The sequence below is a fragment of the Coregonus clupeaformis genome, unplaced genomic scaffold, assembly GCF_020615455.1.
Source record: "Coregonus clupeaformis isolate EN_2021a unplaced genomic scaffold, ASM2061545v1 scaf0622, whole genome shotgun sequence".
Taxonomy (NCBI): domain Eukaryota; kingdom Metazoa; phylum Chordata; class Actinopteri; order Salmoniformes; family Salmonidae; genus Coregonus; species Coregonus clupeaformis.
This window is the reverse complement of record NW_025534077.1, coordinates 211,765-225,923: the sequence shown is the minus strand read 5'-3', so window position 1 is coordinate 225,923 and position 14,159 is coordinate 211,765. Positions and strand designations below refer to the sequence as shown.

The following is a 14,159-nucleotide window of genomic DNA, read 5'->3' as shown; positions in this document are numbered from 1 at the left end:
TACTGTGTGGACAAGTGGCCTAATCCACATTACAGTAACACACACTGAACAAAAGAGGTATTTTGGTATCCGGTCCCGACACAACCAATCTGCCTGAACAAGTGTTTGCGTTTGCATGGGAGTGTCAGTGTTGATTTCTAGCGTCCGTCAGGACAGAGAGCTAACCACACATCAACCTGCCCAACTGTTCAATGACAAGGCTCCACAAATAGCAGAGCAGAGCAGAGGAGAGCAGAGGAGAACAGAGCAGAGGAGAGGAGAGGAGAGGAGAGGAGAGGAGAGGAGAGGAGAGGAGAGGAGAGGAGAGGAGAGGAGAGGAGAGGAGAGGAGAGGAGAGGAGAGGAGAGGAGAGGAGAGGAGAGGAGAGCAGAGCAGAGCAGAGCAGAGCAGAACAGGCCCAGTTCTCAATCAGCTAAGTGCAGCGGACAGCTGTTATGTGGTGGATGGAGTGTGTCGTTAATTCTGTAAATAAGGGCCTCCCGAGTGGCGCAGCCGTCTAAGGCATTGCATCGCAGTGCTAGAGGTGTCACTACAGATCCGGGTTCGATCCCGGGCTGTGTCTGATCCGGCCGCGACCGGAAGACCAATGAGGCGGCACACAATTGGCCCAGCGTCGTCTGGGTTAGGGGAGGGTTTGTCCCGCTGGGATGTCCTTGTCCCATCGCGCTCTAGAGGCTCTTTGTGGCGGCCGGGCGCATGCACGCTGACTTCAGTCGCCAGCTGTACAGTGTTTCCTCCAACACATTGGTGTGGCTGGCTTCCGGGTTAAGTGAACAGCGTGTCAAGAAGCAGTGCGGCTTGGCGGGGTCGTGTTTCGGAGGAAGCATGCCTCTCCTGAGTCCGTACGGGACTTGCAGCGATGGGACAAGACTGTAACTACCAATTGAGGAGAAAAAGGGGTAAAAAGTACCATAAATACATCTGTAAATATATCAGGTTTCTCTCATGTGTCTGAGAATCACCCACTCAGGCCACATTTAGGAAACAAGTGTCTGGTGAATTGACCAAACCCTGGCTACCCCCACCATAATATAATACAGCAGTGGAGATTCAAATCTAGACTTTTGTTCTCCCAAAATCCAAATGAATTACATTACAGAACTTCCATCATCACTATGAGGTATTTTTTTTAATGTAAATGTGCATGAACTTCTCAACAAATGTCAGTGATTGTTGATGTACAGTGTTGACTTGTTTTTTGTCCAAACCAAATAACTCTGAGTAAAACTACTTTTTCTTTCTGAAGTCTGCGCTCTGCTCTTCAAAGGATCCACTGCAGCATTCAAACTGATGGTTTAGCACTTGCATTGTCCTCTCTCAAGTTGAACAGTCTGCAACAGCTTTGGTTGTTCTTTTCTACGCTATCCATTTTTTTTCCACATTATTTGCTGGAGGAGAAAGGAGAGCAGCCGCACGGTCAGTGGTTACACACAATGGAGCACTGAGAGCAGACATGGGGCGGGAGGGCACTGTTAGTGGACACTGGGATAGGGGGAAGGAGGGCACTGTTAGTGGACACTGGGATAGGGGGAAGGAGGGCTCTGTTAGTGGACACTGGGATAGGGGGAAGGAGGGCACTGTTAGTGGACACTGGGATAGGGGGAAGGAGGGCACTGTTAGTGGACACTGGGATAGGGGGAAGGAGGGCACTGTTAGTGGACACTGGGATAGGGGGAAGGAGGGCACTGTTAGTGGACACTGGGATAGGGGGAAGGAGGGCACTGTTAGTGGACACTGGGATAGGGGAGGGCACTGTTAGTGGACACTGGGATAGGGGGAAGGAGGGCACTGTTAGTGGACACTGGGATAGGGGGAAGGAGGGCACTGTTAGTGGACACTGGGATAGGGGGAAGGAGGGCACTGTTAGTGGACACTGGGATAGGGGGAAGGAGGGCACTGTTAGTGGACACTGGGATAGGGGGAAGGAGGGCACTGTTAGTGGACACTGGGATAGGGGGAAGGAGGGCACTGTTAGTGGACACTGGGATAGGGGGAAGGAGGGCACTGTTAGTGGACACTGGGATAGGGGGAAGGAGGGCACTGTTAGTGGACACTGGGATAGGGGAAGGAGGGCACTGTTAGTGGACACTGGGATAGGGGGAAGGAGGGCACTGTTAGTGGACACTGGGATAGGGGGAAGGAGGGCACTGTTAGTGGACACTGGGATAGGGGGAAGGAGGGCAATCTTTGTGGATACTGGGATAGGGGGAAGGAGGTCACTGTTTGTAGATGCTGGGATAGGGGGAAGGAGGGCATTGTTAGTAGACACTGGGATAGGGGGAAGGAGGGCACTGTTAGTGGACACTGGGAGGGGGAAGGAGGGCACTGTTAGTGGACACTGGGATAGGGGGAAGGAGGGCAATCTTTGTGGACACTGGGATAGGGGGAAGGAGGTCACTGTTTGTAGACGCTGGGATAGGGGGAAGGAGGGCACTGTTAGTAGGCAATGCACTGAACTCTGGGGCTCTGCCAGGTTCTTGTTATGAGCGGGTAGCACTGTGGCAACGCTATATGGGCCAATGACTGGTCTCAGAATTACAAATATCACCAGGGATTTTGGGAAAGACAGAGGGTGGCAGAAAGTTCAATTGGCAGTTATTGAGATCATTATGAATTGTTGCTGTTTCTCTCAATCTCTACCACTCTGTTTCTCACTCTCTCCCCCTTCTCTCAGGCCATTGGTTTTCTCTCTCATTTTCAGGCAGTGGGCTTTAGCCCATTTCTTGCTGTCCCAACGCAACTCAGGCTATTTGGGGAAATTAAATAACCTGAGGATTAAACTACTTTAGGAACCCAAATTAACATATTTCCCACTGTTGGGAAATGTTGCCTGAAGTTGAATGGACAGTAATTTTACGCATGGATTTTCTTCAGCCTAATTCTTACATTTTGAATAATCCTGAGATTAAATTGTTTTATGGGATGGTGGAGGGTTTTCAATGTTCTTTTAACAAGTGAACTAGTAAGAATTGAATTTCAGAAAGTAAAATATTGCCAAACAGCTAATATACTGGTTTAAATCAGTATTACATGCTTGTTGTTTTGTGCATGCAGAACATGATTTACAGCTAGAAACCATTAGGCTTTTATTTTAAATCTAACTTTAATGGCCACATTATCACACATAAACCCTTTATACAACGAGTCAGATACGAGCTGAATAAATGCCTTCAGGGTGTGTTGACCCTATGGTGAGAGTGTCACAACACTGTAAGATTACAGTGGATTATGTATCTGCCCAAGGCCTATATCTGACAACAGTCATTCTAGATGAATATACCATTTAGAGGGGTAATTGCCTGTGTAGTCCCCTCTGGTGTCTAATCCAAGAGATCAATTTCTGTTGAGCCCAGATATGTTACACAGTGAAAACATTCAGCTCCCCGTCCAAAGTTAGTACATTTAATTACCACTATGTTGTCTTTCTTCAAGCCTCCACTATACACACAGAAAACAGGGTTCAGATTCCGAATCCAATCTCCAAAGTACCTTCTTTGACTCCCTTTCTAAATCCCGCTGTGCATGAAGATCAAAGTCTTGTGAAGTTGGGATAACCCTTATTACTTCTCATTAGCTGGTAACCTGATGCACTTTGTCAAGTCCAGCAGTTGCTGTGGTCAGCTGTTGATGCCTAAGATAGCTAACTACATATGGACCAATCGGTGGTAAAGTCGAGGATCGAGGAGAATCCCCCAGGCAAGGTGGCCTAGCGTGAACCCCAGTTGACTGTCACCTCCAGCCCTCAAACCAAAAGGGACAGTTAAAGATGGGGCTGGTTGTAGGTCTCCAATGGCTCTCCTGCCATCGTCTACCACAGCCACAGCTCACTAAGGCTCCATAGCCTCCCTCTCTAGAACCCTACTACACACCCCTAAAGCGATTACTGTAAAGTCAATGTCTAATTAAAGTTTGAATAAACAAGGGCTTTTCTCTCCCTTGGTCTCTTTTCTCTCTTCTCTCTCAATCTCTCACCTCCCTCGCTCTTTCTCTCTCTCATAGTGGGGGTGATTCTCATTGGTTCCCAGTGAGGCCATCAGCGATGGATGAAGTCCCGTGGTCTAATTAGAAACCTAAATACTTTGAGTAATGCCTAACCCATGGGAATTCAACTGCCATATCTCTTCCGCATGCCCTATGTGGAAGGACTCCTCCTGTCCCCCAGACCACTGGGGTGTCTCAGTGAAATACACCAGCCTGCTCCCCTCAGCTCCCCACAGCTGTCTTCTACAGACGCTGCACTTAAGACAGCATTGCTTTCATAGCTAAAATAGACATTTGTGTCCTAAGTGGTGCAACATGGCTAATGCTAAATATTTAATTCCCCTGGGTACTAATTATGGTTGAGTACTGGCAACACGGATTCTTTTTTTTCACTTCACATAACAACTGTAAAAGCAATTTGAGCATTCTTCAATTAATTAAACACATAGTCTTCCAGTAACCTCCTCTCAGTTTGCCCTCCAGGACCATAGCTAATTTGTGTGGAATAGAAAGAAGAACAGGCGGTAAAGAGAGAGTGTTTTCATCTTTTCAAAATATGTCTCAACGAAGGAATTAACACAGAAAGAGACACTCCATTTTCTCCTGAGAATTTAAAATGATCATCGCATTTTATATATTTTTGTAAACCCTGAAGTATCTTGTGTAGTTTTGTAGAGTTATAAACCCATATCAGATCGTTGTTAGCATGAGCAGCCAGCTCCCATTATGTTATCAAAGCCTGCTGAGATAGTCTGGTCGTGAAGCTAATCCCGCCTGTATTTTTAGTCACAACCCACTGATGAAGTGAAATTACTTCATCAATGATAAAATAGAGCTTTCTGAAAACCCTTTACAATATCACAGCTACTGAGAGAGACAGTCAAATGAAGCTCGGTAAGTTTAGTGGTGTATTGGCATAGCGATATCTTGCAAATGTACTTTTGAAATTAAGATAATGATAGACATTTTACATTTTATTACATGCTAAAATAATCACTACTCTTTAAATGGATGTGCCGTATGACAAGCTAAAATGTTTTATCTATTGCCCCGGGAAAGACCTACAGTACTTCACCCCAAAACCTCACCACAATGGCCAAAGTTAATGAATAACAACGAAATGATAAAATAATAAGAACAACCAGAAAAAGTATGTAAAAATAAAATCAAACCAACGTCTTGTATAGCGTCCCATCATCCACTGTACAGCTGGTGTTTGCTTGCATGTGTCTGTTACATGCATGCGTGTCTGTGTCTCTGTGTGTCTCTGTGTGTGTGTGTCTCTCTCTTTGTGTATGTGTGTGTGTGTGTGTGTGTGTGTGTGTGTGTGTGTGTCTCTGTGTGTCTCTCTCTGTGTGTGTGTGTGTGTGTGTGTGTGTGTGTGTGTGTGTGTGTGTGTGTGTGTGTGTGTGTGTGTCTCTCTCTCTCTCTCTCTGTGTGTGTGTGTGTGTGTGTGTGTGTGTGTGTGTCTCTCTCTCTCTCTCTCTCTGTGTGTGTGTGTGTGTGTGTGTGTGTGTGTGTGTGTGTGTGTGTGTGTGTCTGTCATTATACTCTGAGACAGGACAGGGGGAGCCAGGCAGTGATCCTGGCACAAACAGCCTCTCATAAAGGCCCCTGTCATAGCAGGAGATCAGAGGCAGCCGTGAAATCCAGCTAATAGTCATTATGGGATCCCCTTCCTTCTCCTTCCCTTTCTCTCCTCTGTACTGCCTACCTGCTCTGTACTGCCTACCTGCTCTGTACTGCCTACCTGTTCTGTACTGCCTACCTGCTCTGTACTGCCTACCTGCTCTGTACTGCCTACCTGCTCTGTACTGCCTACCTGCTCTGCTCTCCAGGCAGCTTCCTTTCACAGCGCATTTGCATCGTGTCATCTTATCAGCCTTCACACAGATAGAGGACACATCACACACAGCAGACAGACAACCTCCTTAGTAAATAAGGAGAGAGAGAGAGAGAGAGAGAGAGAGAGAGAGAGAGAGAGAGAGAGAGAGAGAGAGAGAGAGAGAGAGAGAGAGAGAGAGAGAGAGAGAGAGAGAGAGAGAGAGAGAGAGAGAGAGAGAGAGAGAGAGAGAGAGAGAGGGGGGGGGGTAATATTCTGAGATGCTGGGTTTTTAAAACAATATGAGCAGTAAATTGTAGAAACAATCCAAACACAAAGTGGTAATTCACCCCTGAAATGGAACCATTGAAAACCCTTAAAATAATCCCCAGTACTGTTATTTTTCTCTAATGTATAATTAATGTCTGTAGCCCTTTGTAGAGCGTTCTAGCATGCGTCCCCTGTGCTCAGCTCTGCAGGGTGAACTCTCAGGACCCTGTGTGCTCATTCACTTCTGGGCCCAGTCAATAAGGCTATTTCTGATCTCCGGATGGCTAAGGTTTCAAAGCCTGTTTAAATGGGCGCCCACAAAGCCGGAAGCACCAACCTCAGTCAGCCCTCTCCTCCTCTCCTCTCCCGCGTGGAGGACCTTTCTCTAAATATTGAGAGGGAGGCTCAGCTTCCAGCCCACGGTAAAGGGGAAGGAGGACGAGAGAGAGAGAGAGAGAGAGAGAGAGAGAGAGCACGAGAGAGAGCACGAGAGAGAGAGAGAGCGAAAGAGAGAGAGTGTGAAAGAGAGAACGAGAGAGAGAGAGAGAGAGAGAGAGAGAGAGAGAGAGAGAGAGAGAGAGAGAGAGAGAGAGAGAGAGAGAGAGAGAGAGACAGCCCACACCACACACACCCGGCGTGGTGACGACAGACAGGGAAGCGCAGGTCAGGGCTCCCGGTGCTAAACTCTGAAAGGCAAACGTTTGGCAGAGTAATTACACGCCACAGTGCACTGGGAGTGATTAGTGATAGTTGTCTGTTAAAAGTGTTTGGAGGCTCAGAGAAGCCTTTATGTGCCACGCTTGCCTTCACCTCCACTAATGTTTAGGTTTCATTTGCATCAGGGAGGAAGGAGTCACATGTCAACACAAATAAAGCACATCTATAAAATAATAGTATCGTTCATATCCTATTTTAATTATGCAAATGTTGAGTACAGTATTTTCTAAGTAGGTTACATTTTATTTCAATAATATGAAGGATGATACAATACCTTTTAGGAAACAACAACAAAACAATAGAATTTACACTTTTCAACACAACACTTTTCAACACAGCACTTTTCAACACAACACTTTTCAACATAACTGAGTCATATCCGCAGAACTATGTCACATCTATAGAACTATATTAGGCCTGCGGCTTGTTTTGGTCTGGATCAAAATAAATGGCACAAAGTGGGTATTCCACTCTAAAGGCGTCTCCATTCCCAGGTCATGTCACGCTCCGGTGCGTTGTCGTCAACACACTCAGGTGGCGTAGCGGCAGCCGAGCCTGCAGCCTGCCTTTCCTTTGATCTCCCTGCTGTGTTTACCTTAGCTGGTTAGCTATGGCGTCTCAGTTTTAGTCACTACGGCATGCAGCAGATGTGCCTGTAAGGCAGCTGAAAGGTGAGTAGTACTCGCAGATAGCTAGTGCGTCCAGTTGTTAAACACATCACAGAGAAATAAGGGGGAAAGGAGTGAGTCATGAGGAGGAGGGACTGTGGGATTATAGACACCACCAGATTAATCCTAAACCACAACACACACACTGGGCCTTGAGCTGAGAGTCGGGTGGCAAAGGGAAACAAACACGCCTCATGGACATTCACTGGGGAGGAAATACCTGAGGGTTTTGACTAGGGGATTGAGAGGACGTAAGACAGTACCTGTGGTGGAAGCCCCTCCAGATCTGCACCAGGTGTGGGGCATTAAGGAGAGGAGCGCTGCGTCTGGCTCTATCACCCAGGGCCCAGGGCAGTGTGTCAGCTGCTGTGTGGTGTCCATCTCTCAAAAAAGGGCCTGACTGAGGATTTCCGCTCAGTCTGGAGGACAACAACAGCGTCATAGAGTGGGACATATATGACACCATCATTACCATTACAAAATTGATTACAAAGACAACAATGTGGACAATAATTTCATGTTTACTATTGCCTCTACAGTATGTTTATACAGTGTACCACAATTTAGTAGCTTATTACTAACGTGTAATAAAAACAATATCCAGAGAGATGTGATTATACAGACAACAACGTCTACATCACATTCTGCTGTCAGTTTACACCTGGCTCTTCCTCATACTAATCATACAGCACAGTGTGTTAAAGCTGCTGGCTGGTGGTTATTGTCCTGAAACAAAAACCCACTGTGATGAATACAGAGAACACAGCACCACTGTTGCACTGGAATACATACTTCATTACAGAGAATAAAACCATGTTGGCATTGTTGTTTCTGCAGATTATACATGACACACAGAACAGTGGGGATTGACTGTAAGACGTGTAAGTGTATCAAAGGCAGTGGGAGAGGTAACTCTATACCTCAGAGCTGGGAGAGAGAAGGAGAGGGAGAATGTGACTGGGCACGTGCGGAATGCAGAGTGGCTGGGAGAGAGAGCAATCTACATTTCAAATGTTCGAGGATGTTTTCCATTGTGTGTTTATGAAACATGGCTGCTAGGACTACAAAGGTAAGAGGATATGGCATCAAAGGCCTCCCTTAGAAAACACAAAAGCAACATCGCTGCACTGAAATGCACAGCAGAACATACTACTCCTCCTACTACTCTGCTCTACTCTGCTCTTTAACCAGGCTCATTTGATTACAGTGTACAGGCCTCAAATCAAGGCCCTGCTATCCCTTTTCTCACTGTAACCTACCGCTGGGTCTGTAGTGGGTTTAAAGTAGGAGGTAGACAGACAGAACTGGCCCGAGTGGCTATAGGCAGAAGGAGGAGAGAGGAAGAGCGAGAGAGAGAGAGAGAGAGAGAGAGAGAGAGAGAGAGAGAGAGAGAGAGAGAGAGAGAGAGAGAGAGAGAGAGAGGTGGTGTTCTGGATGAAAAGACCTCATTTAGGGAAACAAAAGACATGATGGAACGGAGGTGTGTGGGAAAGAACGAGGGCAAAGTGCTGAGTTGAGTCCAAAATGGCCCCTATTGCCTATATAGTGCACTACTTTTGACCAAAGCCCTATTATGTGGGCTTCCCTACTACATAGGGAATTGGGTGCCATTTCAGACATAGTCAGACAGTAGCCATAAGTGCAGCCAGTGACCGACACCAGGCGGAGCCTGCCTGTCTGATGACGGTCAGGGTAATATTGTTTACAAGCTCCCTCAGCAGAACCCCACTGCCCTCCTCCAACCATCAGCCAGCCACAGAGCTCACCCTCTACTTAAGGCAACAAGACTGGAATGTGTTCACTTCAGCATTACAAGCCTATTAAAATACACTTTTAATTATGCTACAATCTCTCCAGGGATCATTTCCTTTCCTCTCCTCCTCTCTTGAACTGCGTGTTCTTTGACATCTGCACCAAGAGATCAACAGCACAACTGGAACTGGGAACTAGCATGTGTTGTTTTCTCCCTAGCTCCAATTAAAGGGCATGTTGACAGATTATGGTACGTAGCTGCTGCTGCTACTGGTACGGCTGGTGGTAGTTTGTGCTCCAAACTAGTAGGGTGAGGAGGAAGGGTAGGCGGTTGATGGGGGAGAAGAGTGGTGAGGAGAGAGGGGTGAGGAGGGGAGGGCGGAGAGGGTGAAGAGGGTGGGGGGGGGAAGAAGAGGGGGCTGATGGGAGGGGAAGAGAGGGGGCTTATGGGAGATATCTCATGTACACAACATAACCAAGCAGCCCTGGGGGGTTAATGTGTTTACACTACCTGGGCTGTGATCTATCATCAACCTCATCAGCTTCTATTACCCTTCACATACATAAGCAAGCAGCATCTCTAACGTTTTACCCAACTGCCAATCCACAACTCTCACTCACACAATTTATATTGGATTAGTAAAATGCTATTATCCAGGGTATAACCCACACCCACACTAGACTGGGTTGATGTGCAGTACTGTATATCATCATTCCAGTAGTTGATTTATATTTAGCGCCGCTGTGCCTTTATGAAGGCGTTTCAGGTTGAACACCTAAACAGCTTCAAAGGAGTTGTCATATATTATATGCATATGAAACGGCAACCACATGGAACCTATAGCATTATCATAACAAGTCCTGCATGATAGTTTTTTTCTTATATCTGGTAAGACAACAGACAGACATTCCCTCTGATCATGAATCAGTTTACCTATACACCAGTGAGAGGCATAGGAAAGGGGGATGAATACGGTGCACTTTATGAGCATGGACCATCTGTGATCTTTAGGCTAACAACACAACTGGTAAGCGGATCATCATAGGTCTATAATGTGCATAAAATGTGCATTATTTCTCCCACAGTGCACATAATAGCATAATAACAGTGGTGGCGTGGGTTCACCACAGAGCAGATCTCATGCAGTCAGGCTGAGGTTAGCTAGGTGCTGATGGGAGAGGCCCCTGCCTCAAAGAGCTCGTTTTCCCTTTACTCAGGCTTCATTATGCCCAATCAATATTCATTTACTCACTAGAGCTATTGACTCATTTCTAAAATAAAATTACAGGTAATTTGTCTTGTCATGGAGTAGGGTGTATTATCCCTTTAGAGAGAAAACAGAGTGGGGTGGGGTGGGACGTGATGGCCCATAGAAAAGCTGGATACAACTGTAAATATATTTTTTGATAAGACATTGAAAAATCAATGTCTGCTTCCTGCAATCCGTCTCGAGCAAATCAATCATAATCTGCACAGTTGGCAGTGGGATGCGAGAGAGAGAGAGAGAGAGAGAGAGAGAGAGAGAGAGAGAGAGAGAGAGAGAGAGAGAGAGAGAGAGAGAGAGAGAGAGAGAGAGAGAGAGAGAGAGAGAGAGAGAGAGAGAGAGAGAGAGAGAGAGAGAGAGAGAGAGAGAGAGAGAGAGAGAGAGAGGGGAGAAGGCCCAATCTTTGTCTGATATCTCTCATTTCTGAATCGCTTCTCATCATGGTGATAATAGGGTCATCATTTCAACACTTAGCCAACCCCAGCCCTGCCATTCAGCCTGGGGTAGAGGGGAGCAGAGGGGAGGACAGGCTCCAGAGAAAGAGGAGTGGACTCATTCTAGCCCCATTCATCTTAATTCAGATTGACAGACAGACACAGACAGAAGTGACCTAGAAAAGAAAAATATCAAGGGGACCAAATCAGTTGAAATGTTACCCTGGTGTATACTATAGTGATAAGTATGTTATTATAACTAGTTATTTCAAATGATTGTATGTAATGACAAAAAATGTAATGTCTTGAGAATAGGGGAATTTTTGTTTTGTAATTTCAATGTTTGTTTCAAATGTTTGGGCTGGGTATTACAGTTAGGTTCAAATTTGAAGTAAAAGGAGAGTGACCTGAATGTCAGTCTGATGTGATCTCCATGCCACCATCTGTAGGCATCTCTAGTAAAACTGGATAGCAGCATGACATCACACAACAAAGATGGCCGTACACACTGCTCACTTCTGACCACATTATAAAACGGAAGTTAAATGATAAAGATAAGAAATACTTGGATATGACTGCATTAGTAAATGTGTGCATACATGAAATAATAAATGAACCAACAAAAAAATACACACAAACAGCACAATGTGTATTATCATGGTTTTTAATATTTTCATATTTGGTAATTTGGTAAAAACAAAATCATGCACATTTAGAATAATATTACATGAAATATCCCAAAAACTTCTTATGATACAAGATAAATATTAGTAGTGGTGATTCAATCACTAATGCTTTTACAACTAGTTAGTAGGCTATATAGCCACAATGACTTGCTGTTGTCAGCAATAGTATCCGCAAACTCAGTGCAGTTGTTCAGTCGAGGGACGCAGTGCACGTATGTTTAATCATTTAATTAAAAAAATTGCAAGGTCAAAAATAAATAACATCCATTATTTGCAGCAGATCTCCCCAAAGCATTGGGAGCGAAACTGTTTTGAATTTCAATTGGCTTCCAAGTGGCAAAAGCCCACAGCTAATACATCAAAGAAAAATTGGTGTCAACTAATCGGTTTAGGACACAGATTTAAAAGGGCTAAAATCCTTATGAATACTTGAAGCGGGTTCCCCTCCTGTAGGTACCAACCAACCACTGCTTTCTAGAGAGCACAGCACACCTGACCTTGCACCAACGAAGGAATCTGTCAAGCGCTTGACGTTAACCAACTTAATTAAACTTAACCATCATCTCTGTGAACGCGAGAGGCAATTAGTCTAGTACAATAGTTAATGCTTTCTAATAATAGTCTCTAAATCCACATTAGATTACGCCTACTCCCTCAGGCATTTTCACTGTGATGCTTCATCCTTCATATGCATGTTTGGTTTGCTCCACCGCTGGGCTCTCTCTTCTGCTACTGCTTTCTCGACCAGTGTGGACTAGTCCTACAGAAGCTGTCTGAATTGTACTGCTTTTGCATATATATACAAAAGTAAAATAAGTGTAAGACACTTGGAATAGCTTCCAGTCAAAGATGTCCAGCAGAGTGTGTGTGCGTAAATCTTTTTCTGGAACCTGTCATAGGATATGTCCATTTATTGTCCATTTTTTCTATATCTTATCAAACCTATGTTTTGACAACTATGACGTTTCATATATTTAAATATAAGTAGAATGTACCGTTGGTTTGAAATACATATAGAAGAGCTTAATACACCGCTACGAAGTGGTATGACATATTTATAACATGCAGACAGTAGCCTATACTTGAAGACAATTTTATCCCATGTATTTGATTATGCTCTATTATAATATTATCACCGATTAAATAAGCGAGAGAGCACTCAACTTCAGCTAGGGTATATTTCTGTAAAGGAAAATTATCCGTTTCCTACCTTTTCCTCAGCACGAGCTGTAAGTGTTTTTCCGGCTCCTTGTGATCTCACACACACACACACACACACACACACCTCCTCCTCCTCCTACTTCAGAATAGACCTCTTATCATGCGCGTATGGTGCCGTGGTAGTCATTATTGTCGATAATAGAGTATCAATGCATATTGACGTCATTCAAAATGCCTCTCTCCTCTCTCGGTATCCCTGGTAACCGGTATGCTATTCAGAGATGAGTGACTGAGCATTGGCCATTCATTACGTCCCTCATTGAAGAACAGTAAATATAATTGGCCAATAATGCAATGAATGTGGCTTAAGGCACTCATGACAACTTCAATGGGAAAAGTACAATTACACTTGAGTTGGTGTTTCATTAGCTTATTATTGATTCATTTGTATATTATAGAAATCAATTATAGGCTAATAGTTATTTGTAGTCTATATTTAAAAAATATTTATAAACAACAGTAGCCTATACCTTTATGGCAGCGAGTCACACATATATATTGTAGTCCTGCTTAAAAGGGAAATACATTGACATAGGCCTACCATTAAATAAGATTTTGACTTTGTTTTCAGTTTATTAATGGCAACATATTTCCAATAATAGTAGTACTATTATTAGTAGTAGTACTATTAGCATTATAATGATCATCATCGGTAGAGTAGGATATCATTAGTTGTAGACCTCTTCAATAATAGATGTAGTAGGTATAGTATAAACAATATCAACATTAGTATCCTTAACCTTATATACATGTGTTGTCATAGATTTTGCTGCAAGAACATGAGGAAGAAAAAGTGTCGGGGTAACAATAATTAGTTCGGCTATCATAGCACTGCGGGTGGTTGTAAAAGTAGGTCTTCTAGTACCATTGTCATCATCATTACTCTCTCTTCATGTATGTGTCTTTCTTGCCTTTCCCGAACTCTGCATTGGCTCACGTACCAGCGTCATCACTCTCTGCTGCTCTCGATAGGGTTTCAGAGCTTAAGAACACGTGACACTATGCACACACATTTTAGCAGCGCCTACAGCGATCCCTTTCGGTTTATCGGAGATTTGAACTATAAAGCCAGAGACAATCAGCACTGTGACTATAAGGCCTGTGGATGTCTGTATTCAAAAAAAATATTGACATGTTAGATTCAATCCGGATATGCATTATTATACCTTTAATATGGTTAGAATATGAGTCTAAAATGTGTTTTCTAAATATAAAACAATTACAAGTTAAAAAAGAACTCCTGCAATATTATTATAATAGAAATACTATTATAATAGTATAGCCTAACTAATTATGAATTGGTTATTTATTATAAGAGTATAAATAACTATATTATCATTAGG

General features: G+C 44.1%; 1 long non-coding RNA gene across 3 annotated transcripts in view; it reads right to left on the bottom strand.

Moving 5' to 3' along the window:
• Positions 1-13,213, bottom strand: part of LOC121580470 — a 48,852-nt gene extending 35,639 nt beyond the window's left edge. For all 3 annotated transcript variants that reach the window (XR_006003070.2, XR_006003069.2, XR_006003068.1), the window contains exon 1: positions 12,806-13,213. This is a non-coding gene — a long non-coding RNA (uncharacterized LOC121580470). The remainder of the gene's footprint in view (positions 1-12,805) is intronic.
• Positions 13,214-14,159: the final 946 nt, after the last annotated feature.